Source organism: Lepidochelys olivacea, assembly GCF_965140295.1.
Source record: "Lepidochelys olivacea isolate rLepOli2 genome assembly, chromosome: 4".
NCBI classification, from domain to species: Eukaryota; Metazoa; Chordata; order Testudines; family Cheloniidae; genus Lepidochelys; species Lepidochelys olivacea.
The window spans coordinates 14,234,391-14,254,242 of NC_140414.1; the positions used below are offsets into that span (position 1 = coordinate 14,234,391).

The 19,852-nt window shown below is 43.7% G+C and overlaps 1 protein-coding gene across 6 annotated transcripts in view; it reads right to left on the reverse strand.

Annotated features, from left to right (window-relative positions):
- EPHA5 (EPH receptor A5) overlaps window positions 1-19,852 on the reverse strand; it is a 321,089-nt gene that overhangs the window by 237,097 nt on the left and 64,140 nt on the right. The gene's annotated exons all lie outside the window — the stretch shown is intronic.

Genomic DNA, 19,852 nt, shown 5'->3' on the forward strand with positions numbered 1-19,852 from the left:
CCCAATGACTGATGCAAACAGATAACACCTTTAGTTTACTACTTATGCCCATCAGTTTGAATGGCACCGTCTCTATGTACAAAACAAATAGAACACTTGCTTTAAGACAAAGCAGTGTATGAAATAGGTTAGCGCACATTTACTGAGGGTCGTAAGTAACTGATGAGCTGCTTAGAGACATTGAAGACAAACCCATTCCACTTCTGGTCATTTACACAGTTATAATTTAGGTACAATTTACTTATTATTCCACTGCCTTTAAACAACTTTGAAGCAAACACTGAATGTATACCATTACTCTTTATTGGAGAAGATTAAATTACTTCCATAACACAATTTAACGTATGACTGGATCACCAGGGCCCGCTGACAGACAGCTAAACTACCTCTTTTAACTGAGTGCATAACAGCAAATGTAAAAAATCATCTTTGTTTCTTTTCGTAAAATCTTGGCACCCTTAAAAAGCCAAAGGGCTATAATTTGCAATTGCAAGTGAAGAGTGTGCGCTGCTATGTTTTTGCCTGGGGCAGCAGGAGCGGGGAGCATTGTATCCACAACAAACCTGTGTGCTTGCCTGGAAAATTATCTTTGAAGGGTTAGGTCTTTGTATGGCTCTCACTTTAAAGGTTATGTATCACTGTTGGAACTCAACCCCTAGCTTTTCACTACTGTTATTTATTGTTTGTTCTGTGGTAGCCCCTGGAAGTTCCCAACAGAGATCAAGGCCCTGTCACGCTAGTCATTTTACATGGTTGTTCCTGGTGATTTGTGTGAGTGGGTCTGGTCTGAGGTGAACACACTGACACAACGCAGAGCACACAAAGGAGCCCCAGGCCCAGTTTCACAAAGTTGTGTAAAAAGTCACAAGGCAGATTTCCCCTATCCTGAACAACCTCATACTGGGCCAGTGAAGAGGAGGCGGGGGGGGGGGGGGGGGGCTACACATATAAGAAAAAGATGATCCCTGCCCCCTATATCTTAACTATCAGCATAGAGTCTGATATCCTTACTCACTTCTGGACTGCTGGAGGAATCAGGTACAGTACTTCTCAATATTCTGCTTGGCACATCAGATGGGGGCCAGGCCATCAGGGAGCTAATTACAAGTCTCTGATTCTTCATTGACTTGGCATGAGTTACAGCAGCCTAGGGGCTGCTCTCATTTACATCACTTGGTGCAAGGTCACTAACAACCCTATGCCAGGGAAGGAGCAGTGGAGTAACAGAGAGCTCTATCATGCTCATGTCCCCATCTCTGGCAGTCCTCTCCCTCTCCTGGCCCACCCATTACAAAGAGATAGATGGCATGGCACTGGCTTCGTTGGCTTTATACCAGCAGGCAGTTCCCTTCCACCACGGGCATTCTTCACTGGGTATTTACAGGCAGAATCTGACCCCTTGTCTTTGATCAGTCTGCAACGCACCACGTATACTTCTGGGACTACATATATTGTTGTTGTTATGATTCTAGCTATCCCCTTCAATAAATAATGAGTATATCCTTTCTTTCTGCTTGATCCCTACACTCACTGAGAATACATCTGCCAGGGTTCCCTCCCCACTCTGAACTCTAGGGTACAGATGTGGGGACCTGCATGAAAGACCTCCTAAGCTTATTCTTACCAGCTTAGGTTAAAAACTCCCCCAGCACAAATTCTCCCTTGTACCTTGGGTTTAAGTAACGCTGTCACCACCAAGTGATGTAATAAAGAACCAGGGAAAATGACCACTTGGGAGTTCCTCTTCCCCCAGCAATCCCCCCAAGCCTTTAGACCCCCTTTCCTGGGGAGGCTTCAGAATAATATCCTAACCAATTGGTTACAAAATGATCAAAGACCCAAACCCCTGGGTCTTGGAACAATGGAAAAATCAGTCAGGTTCTTAAAAGAAGGATTTTATTTAAAGAAAAGGTAAAAAGAATCACCTCTCTAAAATCAGGATGGTAAATACTTGACAGGGTAATCAGATTCAAAGCACAGAGGATTCCCCTCTAGGCAAAACATTAAAGTTACCAAAAAATAAAACAGGCTAAACCTCCCTCTAGCAAAGGGAATATTCACAAGTGGAAAACAAAAGGTACTCTAACGCGCCTTGCCTTATTTACTTACTCTTTTTGTAATATCAGAGACTTGTACAGGATGGTTTATAGGAGAAGGAGGAGTTGTTTTTTTGACCTGATGCTTCTCTGCTTTCCCCAGAGAACACACCAATAAAGCCTCCCCCACCCCCAGATTTGAAAGTATCTTCTTTCCCCATTGGTCCCTTTGGTCAGGTGCCAACCAGGTTATTTGAGCTTCTTAACCCCTTACAAGTAAGGAGGAATTCTAGGCTACCCTTAGCTGTATGGTTATGACAACATCCCCAAATCCTCTAATGGCCTCCAAACATGTCATGATATTAGGTTTCATCATGGTGCGTTTTTATTATTGTCTGACATGGGAAACCCAAGTTACGCTGTGTGTTAGATTAGGCAGTGTGTTTGAAATTCCACCCTCCCTTACACACATCCCAAAACTGCAACTTCCCAGTCCCAGTCCCCAACCCAATAGGTTCACTAAATAGGAGAGCTTAATTTCCATCAGAAGGAAACTCAGCAAATGGAAACAATACACATGCAAAACAAGACAGGCAGTAGGGAAATGAGTCAAGATTTCTGGAAAATATTTACTTGCAGCTTTGAATATGCAGAAATCTTGAAAATTCCACCATAATAATTTCAGAGAGACTTGCAGAAGAGGGCTAGTTAATATAGGCTACATACGGTCAAATTCTGTGGTCCTTACTTTGCCAAAACTTCCAGAGACGTCAGTGCAAACATTTTCCCAAATCCCTGATGGTATGGCAACGCTTTGCAATGGTGTCTGTTATATGCCTGTTTTGCATTCAAAGTGATACAAAAAGACTGCAAAACCAAAGTCTTGTTGAAAACGGAAAAGGAGCCTAGTGAAACCTTGTTTCTGTTTGGAGTGAAGATCATACGCGTAACAGACCTGGGTTCTATTCCCAGCTCCTCCACTGACCTGATGTGGGACACCTCACATACCCTCTCTGTGCCACAGTTACCCCTACAAACTTTGTATGTTTAGACTGTAAGTTCTTTGGGACAAGGAGGGTCACTCACTATCTGGATGTACAGCACCTAGCACAATGAGGCCCTGATCTCAATTGGAGCCTCTAGGTGCTACCACAACACAAATAACAATAATAATAATAGTTCCCATAAGAAGTAACCTCCTGCCACTTGCTTGCATATGGAAATGCCAGGGAGTGTATAAACTACAATGTATATAGTTTACCATGTGCAGGTTTCAGTCAGAAAAGCACTGTTCGTGTCTCCCCCGGAAAGCAACTTAAAGGGAAATGTCAGAAATATAACTCGAAAAATAAACATCTCCCAAAAGACTTTCCAAGTTTTTTCCTTAAAAAACAAAACCAAACAAAAAAACAATTTCAGGCCAGCCTCATGGTAGAGAGAGAGCTTCAGGCTGCAGCTTAGAAACACAGGACCTGTTTCTGCACGGCAAGGAGCACTCTCAGATGCCACAGACTCAAACAGGAGTTCCAGGCACTCCAAATCTTGCAGCATTGAATCCTACAGGTGCAGGAAATTATTCAGATTCTTGGACACCGGTTCAGTGAAGGTCACAGAATACTACAGAGGTAAAGTGCCATTCCTCTGGAGAAAGGAAGGATCAGATGAATCACAATATAGTAAAACTCCTGCTGCTGGATGACTCATAATGCTATACTGGTATCAGGGAATGCTAATTACCAGACCTCTGAACTAAGATTGTGTTTATGTTACCTAAAGAGAGGGAAAGTGAGTGTGATCCTCCTTACCCCCACCCCCTTTCTCACACACACACGCACATTTGGAGAGAAAAGCAGGCTTTAAAGCAGGCTGGGATGCCATACGCAGCAAACACGCACCAGTAACAGCATGAACTTTGCAGCTTACGCCTGCAGTAAGATGCTCCTGAAAACACAGCACTAGATCCACCACTGTTGTAAATCGACATTAAGCCACTGACTTCTGTGGAGTTGCACTGATTTAAATAAGAAATCTTGTATTTTACATGCTCTAGGAGGCCTTTGCCCCAACCAGAAAAATAAATCAGTATTCTAACCTAAAACCACAGCCCCTTTTTGATATCAGAAACACTGTTTTCAGACTACGTGAAGCACACGATGTGAACTGTATATCATAAATACAATTCAGCAGGATTAAATATGACAATAGTATATCAAGGTTTTGTTATTGAAAGTGAAACCATTTGCTGCAGATAAAGACCCAGCAGAATAAAAGCTTGATTACGGTGATGAATAATGCATATTGCCTATGGTACTAATTAACCTTGTACTCCAGTAAGAAATTATGGAACAATAAGGCCAATTTGAAAGTGTCCCCACACTTTTCCCAGTGGCATCTGGCAATCACACTGTGGAATACGGAAAAAGTGAGTCTGTTAAACAAGGCAGATTTGCTCAGCAGCTCATACTTTTTGGTATATTTCTCACATGTTCTCTACAAATTGTATGTATATATGGAAAATTCATAAGCTACGAGACAAACAAAACTGTCAAACCTGCTTTTCACATGCCCTCATGTGCACACACAGACAGAGGCAGAGAAGATGCACATTTGACTCAATCCAGCCACATTTCTACAGAGTCTGGTGTATGTGTCTGGAGTCAATCAAGTTTAGAGTTAAACAAACGAGAAGCATGCCAATATTTGCTTGGGGGTCAGATTGTATCTTTCAAAAGGGGAACCTTTGCAGGAAGCATCTGGCCACTGTCAAAGAGGATACTGGGCAAGGTGGACCTCTGCTTTGATCTGGTCTGTCCATGTCTAAGCATCTGTGTCTACAGACTAAATCCAGGCTATTATGCTGTACGAGTAGATCCAATGCAGATCCTGGGGATGGTACATTTTGAGGACCGCACACCAAGAGGGCGAGCCCTGGCTGTGCTGGGTATAGCTATGGAGTGACTCCACTGGCTCTGTGTCCTCCAGGAGTGAAGGCCCCTTCCCCACAGCTCCATCTCTCAGTCTCTGGGGCGGCTTCCAAGATTTGGCTCAAGATGCTACCGTGCTGTCTCTCATGCCATCGGAGGTGGCCACTAGATGAAGCATAAGCTGCTCTCATGAACATCCTTTAAATGCAGCACCGAGCCTGCTGCTGCCATTAGTACCCCACAAAGTACCTCAACGTACAGTAATGCTGTTGCTTTCATAGAATCATAGAATATCAGGGTTGGAAGGGACCCCAGAAGGTCATCTAGTCCAACCCCCTGCTCGAAGCAGGACCTTTTTCTTTTCAACTGTTTGCTGAATTCCGATCCGATGAATGCGACGGAACCAGATTCTGCCCTCAGAGGTGGCAGGTCTACCCAAACTTCAGGAGCCATGCAGCTTCAGTGGGAGTCACACACAGGTCTGGGGGCAGAATCTGTCCTTTCAATGGTGACAAAGGGACTGTCTGGGAGCCTTTCTCCTGCCTCCTCTGGCATCATTTTCCTTTTACATTGAGCTGACTGGCAGAATGTTTGCAGCTGCCTGATCAAAACAACTGTATGAGACCCTGGGACAAAATATGTGAGGCTCTCTGAAAAGGCTTTCTGAAAGTCCAAGTACACTAGATCAGGGGTAGGCAACCTATGGCACGCCAGCTGATTTTCAGTGGCACTCACACTGCCCGGGTCCTGGCCGCCCTCAAAGCATTTCAACTTACAAAGGCTGTGTTGACTCTTCCCCAACGTGTTGTATTCACCGGTGTCTCTGATAATTCTGTCCTTTACTATAGTTTCAACCAATTTGCCTGGTACTGAAGTTCAGCTTACCTGCGTGTAATTGCCAGGATCGCCTCTGGACCCTTTTTTGAAATATCAGCATTTACCTAGCTATCCTCCAGTCGTCTGGTATGGAGGCTGATTTAAGTGATAGAATACACACCACAGTTAGCAGTTCTGCAATTTCATATTTGAGCGCCTTCATAACTCTTGGGTGAATACCATCTGGTCCTGGTGACTTATCACTGTTTAATTTAAGACTTTGTTCCAAAACCTCTACTGGCACCTCAGATTTGTCACCTAAAAAGAATGGGGTTCAGGTGTGGGAATCTTCCTCACATCCTCTGCAGTGAAGACTGACGCAAAGGATTTATTTAAGTTCTCTGCAATGGCCTCATCTTCCTTGAGTGCTGCTTTTACATCTTGACCGTCCAGTGGCCCCACTGATTGTTTGGCAGGCTTGCAGCTTCTGACCTACTTAAAATATTGCTTTCAGTTTCTGTGTCTTTTGCTAGTTGCTCTGCAAATTCTTTTTCGGCCTGCCTAATTATACTTTTACGCTTGACTTGTGCTCCTTTCTACTTTCTTCCTCCTGCAGATATATGTCTAGTTATGCATAATGGCTAATTACAAGCATAAGTGCCTACTTGTACATGTAAAAATGCATTTAGGCACCAAAAATATGGGATTCTGAGCATTGAAACACACATGGGATAATATTCATGATCTAAATTTAGGAGGCTGCTTTAAAAACTCAGCCCTTGGAACAAAACTCAGCCCTTTGCCCAGTGCCTACCTTCATAGAAATAGAAAGACCGGCCAGTTTTGTGATTCTGCTACACAGTCGAGGGGCAGGAAGTAGGAAGCCGTGCAAGAGATCCATGTCGTAGAGCAATGTTACACAGGTGTTCTGTCCTTACCACTATGGCGGTGGATTCTGGGGGATGTGGCCAGTAGATCTGCAGCTATGCCAATCACTCCCAACAAACGTGTGTGTGTGTGTGCAATAGAAAAGCAGATGCCAAGGGTGGAAGGGGGGAGTAGACAGCTGCTCCACAGCCTAGGGAAGGACTCAAACCCCTACAGAGCACTCCTACATCTAGTCCACTTACTCTGGATATGCACAGGGTCCAGGATTTGGCCCTTAGTATTCAGGCTTAAGAGCAGAGTGTGAATAAATACCTCTCATACCACATCTGTGGAGCAGAATGAAAAACTGCACATGGCCTACATGCTAAATGCCTGCATACATAGAAGAGTGTGATGCAGGGATCTCTTGGTGACAACTGGCAGAGGGCTCAGGGGCTGCATAAGGTTTTACAGGGATCCCCTGGGTCAGATGTATGAATAATAGCTCACTAAAGAGGACAGGTGAGATTTACCAAGAACCTGAGGTCCACTGGTCATCACCATAATTGTGAAATGTGTGTATGGCTAATATTGAAGGATTTATGTGTCTATACTGAAAATTACGTTCTTAAGGTCTTGAAACCAAGGCAGGATACCAGGAGATGACATACCCCCTGCCTCCAAGGAACACTGCTGAGGTAACAATTGCCAATCTCCCTGTCTGGTCATATGGATACGATGAACTGTCTGCCTCACAATGCAATATGCGCTATTTGCACACTGAGCCAAGCGTTAATCAAGAAAGTGCAAAATCTACAAGAGAAGGATATAGGGAAAAAACAACCAGCAGGGTGGTGCCTTGTCCATGAAAAAGGACAATGGATTGATCTGATCTATCTAGGGGTCCAAACAGACATCTGGGATCATTCACCGAAGAGCCAAGCAGACAACGTGTTTGCCTCATGAATGAAGGGGTCCAAGCCAGTCTGTCTGTAAAGCACTACAAGGGCTTTGGGTGAGCATTGCTCTACCAGACATAAGAGTATCTTGTTAAATAAGTCTAGGATCTAGAATTTATTTATATACAGCCATTTGTTTCCAGTATTTTCACTTGCCATTACCAGAGTCTCTCTCTCCTTTGTTATACTGGTTTTCACTATTAACATATCTCGGTGCTGGGTGTTAAGCGGAGGTGCTCCTGGCAAGCTGGGTATATTACTTCCTTGGAAGCACCCAATCTGTGAATACTGTGAGTGTCCAGTGGAACAAGGGCCGGATGCTCCAGGGGGACGTTTGGAGGGGTCAGGGGTTGGGGTGTGCCTATTGCTGCATGCATCTGAGGTACAAACTCCCGGTGTTATTCCTGCGGGGCTATATGTGGGCAACCACCAATGGGCAAGTCTCTTTTTTCTCTGGTGCTATCAAAATTCTCCTTCCTGGCCTAAATTCCTTTTTCACATGAATGATCGATTAAGTCTCTCAAGCATAAGCTTGCCTGTGCACCTGGTGGTGATTGATGGTGGGCGGGGGGGCCACACTACACTGACCTCAGATCTGTCCGTTGGTATTACCACTGTTTAAAGTCCCTGCTGCCAGCTTTGTCAGGGAAGCTACTGCTGTCACAATACAAGAGCAAGCCCTAACAGCCATGACACTTCATTTGTCTGGGCAGCAGAGTATGCCTGGGAAGCCGATCGCCCTGCTTTGGTGGAAGTGTGTAAAACAATCAAGCCCAGTTAAGCAAACTAGTTTTGACATATTAAATCATGCTTGAACTGTGAGGGCACAAAATAATGTAAAAACTCTTCTAAAAAGTCTTACAAAAATAAATAAATAATAAAGGCCAGCCTTGTGCAGGGCAGGAAAAGACCAAAAAAAAAAAAGAGAGAGAGAGAGAAAGCTTTTATCTAAGGAGCGCATAGGAAACTGAATAAGCCAAAAGGGAGAGGAAAGGAGACTGTCTCTACAGTAACTACACACACATCCTCCTCTGCTGAGCTCTGAAGTCCTTCCCAGGTATTTCTCCTTGTGTGTGCCCCCTGCTAGCACCCCTCCAGCAGAGAAATGGCACCGATGCTCAGATCAAAATAAAATAGAATGGTCTGTGGGGGAAAAGCAAAATTTTAACAATTTTCATAGAATTCAAGAAGATATCTATTGTCCAAAGAGCTCCTTGTGCTGCATTAAAAACACATTCACCAGACTTTCATATACCTATGTACAACCATGAGACCTGGAATATACATCAGGGTACACTGGAAATTAATCTGTTTTCACTTTTGTCATGGTAACTGATGAGTTTCTTGGTAACTTTTACACATGCTTGCTGCTCATCATGGTTGCGCAGCAATGCTCCCTCTCGCTGAGATAGTATTACTCTTGATTTCTTATTTATCCAGTGTGGACAGCATGCTCTGTGATGAGCAAACATATGCAGAGATACAGTGTAACAGTGTTCAAGGACCTCACAATTAATAATCACAGTCCCACCCATCCTTCAGTTGTGTTCATCACCTTGAATTCCCTCCCACCTCACTGGATGGATTTCTCATAGTAATTAATGTGATGGGTTGATTCTGATTTCCACTAATGTAACAAAGGCCTCTGCCCTATGCTCTAGGCTCCTTGGCATCCCTTTAACACAGATCATTGATTTGGCACAGCGCTCCTGTTATCAGGAAGTCCATAGTCATGCCTCTAATGCGATCTGGGCCATCAGCTATCTGCAAAAGCACTCACAGCTGGGAAGCTGCGACCCGCAGCGTACTTTCACCAAATGCCAAATTGTCACATCCCACCTCCGTCCTAGGGACCAGCTTTTCCACTCCCTCTGCAGTAATTAAAACGTTTCCCTTCCAGACAGTTTTGGAACATGATGATGTGATCTCCATTATTGCTTGTGACTGGATGACAGACCATTCCAACCCTATGTAATACATCAAATATGTCATTCGTGGAATTAGCATTATAGCAAAGGGGCCCTAGGACCACACAGCAGGCATGCCCTTCACTCAGTGAACAGTAACCTTGATTCACAAGTACAATAAACTCATCATTGCCTTCCTATGGACACCCATTTCATGCAGTCTGTATCGGTCATTTACCACCTGTGGGCAGATATAACCGATTCTGATTTAGGATATATATATACACTGACCACCAGACTCTCTGTTACCCTCAGGCCTCTTTCTATTGCTCTGGCCGTGCAGATGCCTTTATACTGCCAGGGTGCTATAAACGGGCTTTAGTATAAATGAGACGCAGTCTTAGAATATGCACATCTAGGGTAAGAATTTCAAAAATAGGAGCCTGAGTTCAGGCATATAAATGGTTCGGTTTTCAGAAGTGCCGAGCTCCCAGCAGCTCCCATTGACTTCAGTGGGAGCTACTGGGTGCTTGGCACACCTGGAAGACCAAGTTTAGACCCAAGGAGATGTCTACACAGCTGACGTTAAAGCGCTTTAACGGCTCCAGGGCTGGGAGAGAGCTGCCCCAGTGCTGTGCAAAACCCACCCCCGCGGGGGGAATAGCTCCCAGCGTTGGCGCACTGTCTGCCCTGCCACTTTACAGCGCTGAAATGTGCACCGCTCCGGGGGGGGGGTGTTGTTTCACACTCCCGGGCAAGGACAGTTTCAGCGCTGTAAGTGGCAGTGTAGACAAGCCCTATGGAAAGATTTAAGAACCCAGCTGTAGGCTCCTGTTTTTCAAAGATCTTGTGTTTCAGTCACACTTTGCTTGACTGTACCCGTTAGCACATATTATGCAGTTTAAAAAAAATTAAAATAACAGTCAAACTTTCAAAAGCTAGAAAACTCTCTGATATGGTTAACTGCAGTCCAAGTTTCAGCACTGAAGGCATTTTACTTTCTTAGGCACTTATTATGAAAATGCCCCCTATTGCAGTCACATGTGGTATACAGAGTATATTTGCCTTGATTTATGTTAACTAGCAAGTTTTTTTAACAGTCTGTATTAACTGTTTCTCAAGTTAAATTGAAATGTCACTAATCTAAAATGCCAACATGCTACTAAACTGCTCAAAGATCATTTTCAACCAAGGCCCACAGTTAGCACCTACTCAACATACATCTCATCTTTGCTTTGACTTTACCAGCCCTTTATGTTCTCCTGTATCACCCTGGTCTAGAAATCTGCCTGCTAATTGCTCTGATATATGACCTGTAATTCTATTGTGCCTGCTTCTCTATGTACACAATTATTTGGTCCAATGAAAGATATTTCTTCACCCACCTTGTCCCACTATTGTCTTCTTGTCTTGACTACTGTACTTTCTTCCTGCTAGATGTGGCCTCCTTACGTCCTAACCCCTCAAATTTCTTTTTTTCCTGAACAAATGACTATAGAGGCAGACCGGGGTGGGGGATGGGGATTGGAAAAGGGAAGTAGCTTGTGGATCTGGGCAGTTGTGTCAACTTCGTTTTTTAGCTCCATTTTAGGTACATGTTTTGTGTTTGCATAGCACCTACAACCATGAAGTCCTGGCCCAGGACTGGCGCTCAGAGGTGTTACTGCAATACAAATAAAACAATAATAATAAATAAGGGGAATGCCATTTCTTGCGTTTAATTTTAACGTTTGAAATGATCAGCATGTTCTGAGGTATGATGTTTAGAATTTGTGGTGACTGTTTTCGTTAATTACAGGGAGCCAAAGAAATGTGGTCTGGGCCCAAGGTTATAAGGGAATTGTGTTTCAATTTTTCCAGTGCCAAAGTGAGTAAAAATGTTTCTCAATGAAACCTTAGCTCTGAATTGTCTATCACTGCCCCCATGTTTATGTAGGGATAACTTCTCTGATGATCAAAAAGGACAAAACTCTAGTGAAGTCGCTGGAATTATGCCTATTTACACCAGAAGACAATTTGCTCCATTGTGTGCTGAGAGTGTCTCTATTACATGTTTCAGAGTAGCAGCCGTGTTAGTCTGTATTCGCAAAAAGAAAAGGAGGACTTGTGGCACCTTAGAGACTAACCAATTTATTTGAGCATGAGCTTTCGTGAGCTACAGCTCACTTCATCGGATGCATACTGTGGAAAATACAGAAGATGTTTTTATACACACAGACCACGAAAAAAATGGGTGTTTATCACTACAAAAGGTTTTCTCTCCCCCCACAAAACCCACTCTCCTGTTGGTAATAGCTTATCTAAAGTGATCACTCTCCTTACAATGTGTATGATAATCAAGGTGGGCCATTTCCAGCACAAATCCAGGGTTTAACAAGAACGTCTGAGGAACAGTGGGGGGGGGAGGAATAAACAAGGGGAAATAGGTTATTTTTTATAATGAATCAACCATTCCCGGTCTCTATTCAAGCCTAAGTTAATTGTATCCAATTTGCAAATTGATTCCAATTCAGCAGTCTCTCGTTGGAGTCTGTTTTCTCTATTACTTGGTCATCCTATAAAAACAGTGGAATTTGTTAAAAGCAATATTTCTGCAATAAAACAAAATAAAATGCGAGCCGCAAAATTTCTCACTCAGGGCAAAATCCTGCCCGCAGTGAAGTCGATGGCAAAACTCTGATTGACTTCAACAGAGCCAGGATTCCAGCACCAATGTGGGCCCAATGCACGTTAAAATGGCCAAGATATAAAGCCCTGCAAAGAAGAAGTTTTATAATTGAAATGTCAACACGTCATTAACTTCTGCTAAGCGCTACTATAATAAGAAGCACAAAACTGAAAACCTGCTTTATGATCAACACAACATACAATAGTACCACTGATTTTAATACCTGATGTAAAGTTTGTGGAGTCAGATTGTTCTTGAATACTGTAACTGACAAAGCAGCTGAAAAGTCAAGGAAGATCACAGCCATATGAACTGGGAGGCACCATGACTGACACGTATTGTCTTCCACATCGCCTCTCCCTATGCCACAGTACGCGCTAAAGAATTTTGCTTTGCTACAAGGAGGCCTTCGTTCAAGTCTTCTTGAAGATCTGTACTCAACTAAAAATAAGCAGTTTATCTGGGAACAAACAAACACATAACCTGGAATCTGCCCCAATTTGAGGATTGTAAATTGTCTTTTGGTTAATAAGTAAATATGACATTTGCAATTCAAACTTGCCAAGCAAATTTTGATCCTTCACTTCACCTACTGTAATCGTATTTTTCAAATCGAAATCCAATGGATAACAACAAGGTGGGGGCAGGGGGCTAATTGTCCTACCAGGAGGTGGTTGCATAGTAATCAGATTGCATGGAACAATAAGGTTAAGCGAGACAAAGTAATGGTTCCAAATCTCCTCTACTAGGGTGTGCTGTTACAGAATGAGAAAGAGATCTTCAAAGTCATTAGGAGTCATTACCCTACTAACTACATTTGTGGTATAGTGTGTGTACTCCAATCACGTTTCCTATAACTAAGCCCTATTCATGTGCAAAATAAAACAAAGAATGAAGCAATTTTTAATTAATCCTGCTGTGATACGAGTTTAATTTCAGAAAAACACTCCATGGCTTTTATTGAATATATCAACCCCAGAATGCACACAACTCTACAGAACAAACCGTTCCCACTTCAGCGATAACCGCCACTTTGCTGAAAAGCGACATTCATGTCATTTTCTTCATGTTTAAAAAAAAAGAAAAGACACAACACAGCCAAAAGCTCATATACTTTGATGTTGGCTGGTAGTGTGCCTAATTAAAATTAACTAGGCTCTTCAGCTCATAATTATATGAACACCTAATATGCTGCACTCCCCGCCAATTTTGTTTTAATCACAAAAATGCACCAGAAGTATGAATGATAAGCACAGAACTCCCTGTAGTCTTGGCACTCTTTCCGAATTCAGTATTTTCCATGTACTGTGTATTTCCATCACTGTTTTTCCTTGCTATACAATCACCTCCCAGTAGAACAATTAAAACATGGTTTTTTTTTAATCCACTGGACTTTGCTTGCTATCCATTATACCTCGAGGGGGAAATCTTGCTTGCCTTTCTCACGTGAGTTGTCCCAAATGGGAATACTCCCACATTCGTCAGTGTTTTTAGCTTTGACAATGATCCACAGTTTAAACTTTAAAGCCAGACTGTAGCAGCTCCTATAAGGGAGTGCAAGAGAGGGGAGAGAGGAAATGCTTTCCCTTCCATACCCACTCCTGTACTGGAGGTGGCGGGAAGGTAAAATCCTAGCCCCGTTGAAGTCTCATAGACTTTAAGGTCAGAAGGGACCATCATGATCATCTAGTCTGACCTCCTGCACATCGCAGGCCACAGAACCTCACCCACCCACTCCTATAATAGACACCTAACCTCTGGCTGAGTGAAGTCCTCAAAACATGATTTGAAGACTTCGAGTTACAGAGACTCCACCATTTACACTAATTTAAACCAGTAGGTGACCCTGCCCCATGCTGCAGAGGAAGGCAAAACTCCCCAGGATCTCTGCCAATCTGATCTGGGGCAAAATTCCCACAGATTTTATTGGGGCAAGGATTTTACCCAGAATATCCTGTTTCCACTCACTGAGCTCAACATGGGTGGCCTACCACCCAAAGAGAACCTAGCTGTAGAGGGTCATACTCATTAGCAATCCAACTTCAGCCCTAATGAGAAGCACGCACACTGCTCACACTTGCCTCTGCATGCGTGCTGTCTGCCTCAGCCCTCCAAAGGCACCGCACGCACCCTCTGATACCACTGCTGCAGCCACGCCACTTTGCACCAATTCCCTTCCAACACAGCTGCAAAGGCCACTGTCTGTGGCTGCATCTGATGAAGTGGGTTCTAGCCCATGAAAGCTTATGCCCAAATAAATCTTTTAGTCTATAAGGTTCCACAAGGACTCCTCGTTGTTTTTGCGGATACAGACTAACATGGCTACCCCTCTGAAACCAGTCTCTGACTGTATGTCTTTCCACTACTCAATAAGCAAGGCACAGAGAAGTCATTTCAAGCAGCTCCTCAATTGCAGCACTGTCTGTTGAAGATTAGTAACTTTGCTTTGCCTCTGAGTAAACCAGCAACAAAATCACATGGGAGTTGATTCAGCAGGTAAACTTTTAAACTATGGGAACTTGGATACCTTTGTCAATGACTTTTAATTAAATCCGAAGTAGAAATTTGTCAACATGGATTTTTTTGCTGAGGACTTTGTTTCTGACTAAGAATCCACTTCTTGCTTGGCAATAACTAGCATGAATTTCAACAGAAATAATGAACAGTAAGCAAAGAAAACATTTGGATAAAAAATATTACTTCAGAAAGTTGATTTAGAAACAATGAAATAATAATTGGGTTAGATCATATTTCAAGAAAATAAAGCTGTTTAAACATTCCTAGTTGTAAAAAAATTAAACGACAAAATATTTCCTCAGTTGGCAATTCCTTTAGAAAACACACACATTGTCCCCCAACTCATTTCCAAAGAAGTTCTTCCCTTGTAAAGACTGGCATTAAATAAGATTTGGCTTAAATTTTCTTCCATTATTTTTCAAGATCCTGTATAATTACAGTGCATTCCTGTTTCAAGTTGGCTAAAATTGGCTTCCAACTTTTACCACTGTCTCATGCCACTTAGAGCTGCAGTACACACTGGAAACTGGAAAAGAGGTCATTGTGTTCCTCTGAATTCATTATTATTTCTTGGTGTAGTTCAGTTTCTAATTCATTTCACTTCTTTAATTCTCAAATATTTGTGACTCTACTCTGAAAACTGATGGTAAAGAAATGGCATTGCAGGGCTTATGTTCACTGCATTCCAATCATTTCCATTCTGGTTACTCAGGGTTTACTGGTAAAAAAAATATGTCTTTTCTACCTAGCAGCCTCGCAAATTTACCCTGGGATCTGAAAGTCAAGCTGGGTTTTCTGCCCCTCATGTGTACCAGGAAAAAGAGGTTCTGTAGCCCAGATTAAAGCCTAGATTTTCAAAAGTATTTAGGTACTCAATCCCCAGTGGTAGATTACCTTTGAGGATTTGGGCCCATGTCCTCAATTACAGTTGTGTAACCCCATTGTTGCCAGTAGGATAACACAGGTTTAACTGGCAGGATGCATAACTGGAACTTGGTAGACAATTCTACTGACAGCATACAAGGAAGACAGGAAAGAAGCTTCCTCCATTTTAGCTGTGTTGGTTCTGCAGTGTTTAAAGCACTAAAAAGTAGCAAAACCATATTGCTTGTTACTAAAAAGGGACAATAAAGCTGAATACACGCAGGGAACAGATCTGCTGAACCAGAAGACGCCATTTTTACATAATCACTTTTCAAGGAATATCAGCTCCTTATGTAACTCCCCAATAGGGAGCCCAGATGCATGCAGTAAATATATCCAAAATTGCAGTCACAGTAAAAAATACAGATATTCAGATGCAGGAAGCAGATAAGAAAAAAAAAAGATTAGAAAGTGTCATTTGGGCCAGATCCTAAGATGGTGTAAATCAGCAAAGCTTCATTGATTTCAGTGGAGCTACCATCAATTTACACCAGCTTAGGATCTGGGCGTTTGCCAACTGAAATGCAATCCCTGATGAGGCCTGCACAAAGAGTGGCTAAATATCACCAACCAAAACTGAAACATGATACGATAGGCAAGTGAATATTGTCAGAGATGCTTTTAAGAACCCATTGAACCAGGGAAAATATAACCGAGCCAAAAATAATACGATACTGTGCCCAATCAATACTGCGGAAAGCAATGTACCTACATGGGGAGTGCTACTTTTAATTTTTATTATTAACATGTGCAGCAATTTATTCACGTGAATAATGAACCTTGTGCACAGGGCTTTTCACAAGCATTTTCCCACATGGTCACAATTTATCACAGGTTCTCTCATGACAGCTGATGATAAATTGGCTGAGTTGCAGAAAGAGGTATAAAATACAAGAAGTTTTGTTTATTAGATAAATACAATTTGACTGCCCATGTTATTTGAAATAACAACTGAATTATATAATGAGATTAAGCCATGTCATATCTGTCGCCTGAATGTCCCAAGTGAAACAAATTGCTCGGCTGCTGCTGTCGGTGCCTCCTTCATAAAGCATCCTGATGACAAGATGATGAATTGAAGATATCATTGCCAATTAATGATTTTTAGACAGAAGGGATTTCAATTGTTCCCTTATGTTTGTGAGGGTGAGTGACATTTGCATCATCTCTAATAAAAGAATGTAGTCTGCTATTGTCCAGACAAGATGTTATGACTCAGTGAACATTATCTTTGGAAGGGAAATGCCAATAAACAAATTCAAGTTTTTTTGTGGTAGAAACACAGCAGGGTATTGTTCCAGGGCCAAGTATAGCTGCAAAATAATCCGCATTACGTGGCTCAAGCCAAAATTAAAGCTCAGGGGGGAAATTTTCTTAAGTACCTAGGGCCCAGCTCCTCAGAGATATTTAGACACTCAACTCCCCTTGGTTTCAACAGGAGTTGGGCACCTAAATACCTTTGAGGATCTGAGCCCAAGGATCCTAAATGCCTCTGACTTGCAAGGGAATTAAGGATTTAGCACTACACCCAAGAGCTGCACTGTTTAATTATACCAGTACAGTGAAAGCAGTACCTCCTTAGTGTGACTCAGTTACACTGGCATAAAAGTGTTCATCCTGGCATAGCTATTCTCCTACAGGAAGGGGCACTATAATACTAACACTAGAGGTTACTCTGGTCTACAGCTACTCTGTGGCCGTGGCCAGCTTTTCAAGGGCCGCGACAAGTTTGTGGTTTATTTAAAGTCGGTAGCTGTTAGTCTGGATAATCTTCATGGCAGCTGCTGACGACAGCAGCTCAGAAAGATCCACCAAAGCCAAAGCAGAATAGAGCAGCGGCTCTGGTAGTCAACGGAGCAGTGAGTGCGGGAGGGGAGGGAAATCAGTGGTTTGGTAACCAGCGGAAGTGCCCAACTGCTCTGGGTTACCATCATGTGGCGCCCAATCAATGTTTATGTAAGTGGGGGAATGGTCCCACTATTGTGGGGAACTTTCCTGGCTTCTGCACGACCCCGGTGAAGTGGGCTAGTAAAAGGATCTGAGTCCTCACTCCCAATTCCTTTACCCAGAGGCCTCCCTGCCCTCGAGGACTCCCCTTCCACTCTCCTGTCTGGCAGTGTCCTCGTAACCCCAACGAGGCTGGGCCCAGGATTCCTGGGCGGCTCGACCCCCAACCCTGCTGTGGTCACTAGGAAGAGGCTAGGGTGTCCCCACTCCAGGGTGCTCTCTCTGCACTGGGCACTTCCCTGACCCACTGATGGTTACATACAATTTAAAGCAAATGCAAGTTATTTAATCAACAATTAATTTAAAAAAGAATAAGGAAAAATGGGAAAGGTGAAAGGAAACACATCACCCCGCTCTGTGGCAGGGAACATCACAAACAGCGTCTCTGGAATGCCCGGGCAGTTCACAGTCTGCTCCTTGTAAGTCCCAAGCCTTCTTCTCAGGCCCTGGCTGTGCTGCAGGGATGCTGCGGGTTGGACATTTGCTCTGGTGGTGGCCACACACCTCCGGGCTTTGGGCGGTGGGACCCTTCTTCCCAGCATCAGCCCCCCGTCGGGTTAAGATCCCCTTCCCAGTCTGGCCTGCAAGGATCCTTGCAAGACACCCTGCAAGGCTGGGAGTGTCTTTCTGCGCTGGGCCCTTAGCTGGCCCCAGTTGCTCACCACACCCGGCTCCAGACTGCTCCAGCTCCGGCTCCACTCCGCCTCAGCACTGATGCTGCTGCTCTGCCCCCAGCCCCCTGGGCTGCTTCTCTGGCCCCTCTGGCTCTGTGGCCGCAGCCCTGCACCCAGCACAGGATCTGCTCTCCCTGGGCTGTGTCTCTGGCCCCTCTGGATCTGGCACGACCCTGCTCCATAGCTCAGCTCAGGCCCCTGCTTTCTCCTTAGCTCAGCCCCACTATCTGACCCAGGCAATTCCAGCTCACACGGAGGACGAGCCCCCCCAGCCTCCTGACTCCCTCATTAGCTGCCCGCCCCGTCAATCAGGCTGTCCTGGAGCACTGGCCTCTCCCCATTGCCCCGGGGACTGCCGCTCTCAGGGTCTGGATTTCCCATTGACCCTTCCCCTTTTGGTACTGGGAGCTAGCCAACCAAAACACCCACACTGAATGTTAGTAAGGACAGTCCCCTTACATTTGCTATTTTGGGGCAATTTATGTTTAGCAGGCAGGCAGGCAGGTTCTTGCCAGTATGTCTGGCTACATTCCCTTGCCTGCAGCAATCAAGATTTCCTCTGTTTTGGCTGGTGCTGCTTGGTTCCTCTTGGGCCAAATGCTAAGCCAGACGCACCTCCCCCAGAGGTGGGGAATTCATTATCAGGGCAAGGGAGGAACAAGGGAGGCTAGGTCCGTCAGTATCTGCAGTGTGTTCAGAGAGAGTGGAACATCCTTGTAAAAGCAGGGTTTTTTATAACAAAAGACCTCTCCCCATAAAGTCAACTTCCCTACTCCCTCCCTCCTAGGAGACTTGTAAAAGGGACAACAGCTATCTCTGGTTTTCTCCCGAAGACTTCAGTGGAGTTTTGTGTGATCAACAACTGCATGATCAGGACCCTGGTTTGAGACATACCCAACGAGAACCCACCATGGGCACATGTCCTGCTCTCCTTACTCATCACAAACTCACACTTATTTCAGGCAGGAGGAAAGTGAACTCAACATGGTCTGTACACTCAAAGGGAGACTACCCTACACACCAACAAACCATTAACAACATACAGCCAGCGGCCCACAAGCCAGCATGAGAAAATGTCTTCAAGTTACAAGGGAATATGCACATTCAAATTACAATTTACAAATAAAAATGCAAAGAAGCCACTAGTAAACACAAATTGCCTTGAAATGGCCTTTTGTCTGTGTTATCGGCAAATAGTTTTCTAATAAACCACCTATTATACACATAAAATTGAAGTGTAATTTTAAAAAAAAAGCGTGTTATAATACAACAATGTTCCAGCAAATTCAGAAGTGTTTTATACTGGATTTATTTAGAAGTCCTCTTTTAGGATACTTACTTGGCATTAAATATATGTCTTAGCTAAGGCCCTGACCCTGCGATGTATTTATGCTTGCAGTGAGCTCAATGGGCTGCTCACAAGTGCAAAGTTCTGCACATGTGGAAGTTTTTTCCAGATCAGAGTCTAAGATAATATTTTAACTTTGAACAGCTGAGCACTGCGGTAGCAAAGCAACTGCAAGACAAAGCAGACAATTCCCATGATATGAAAC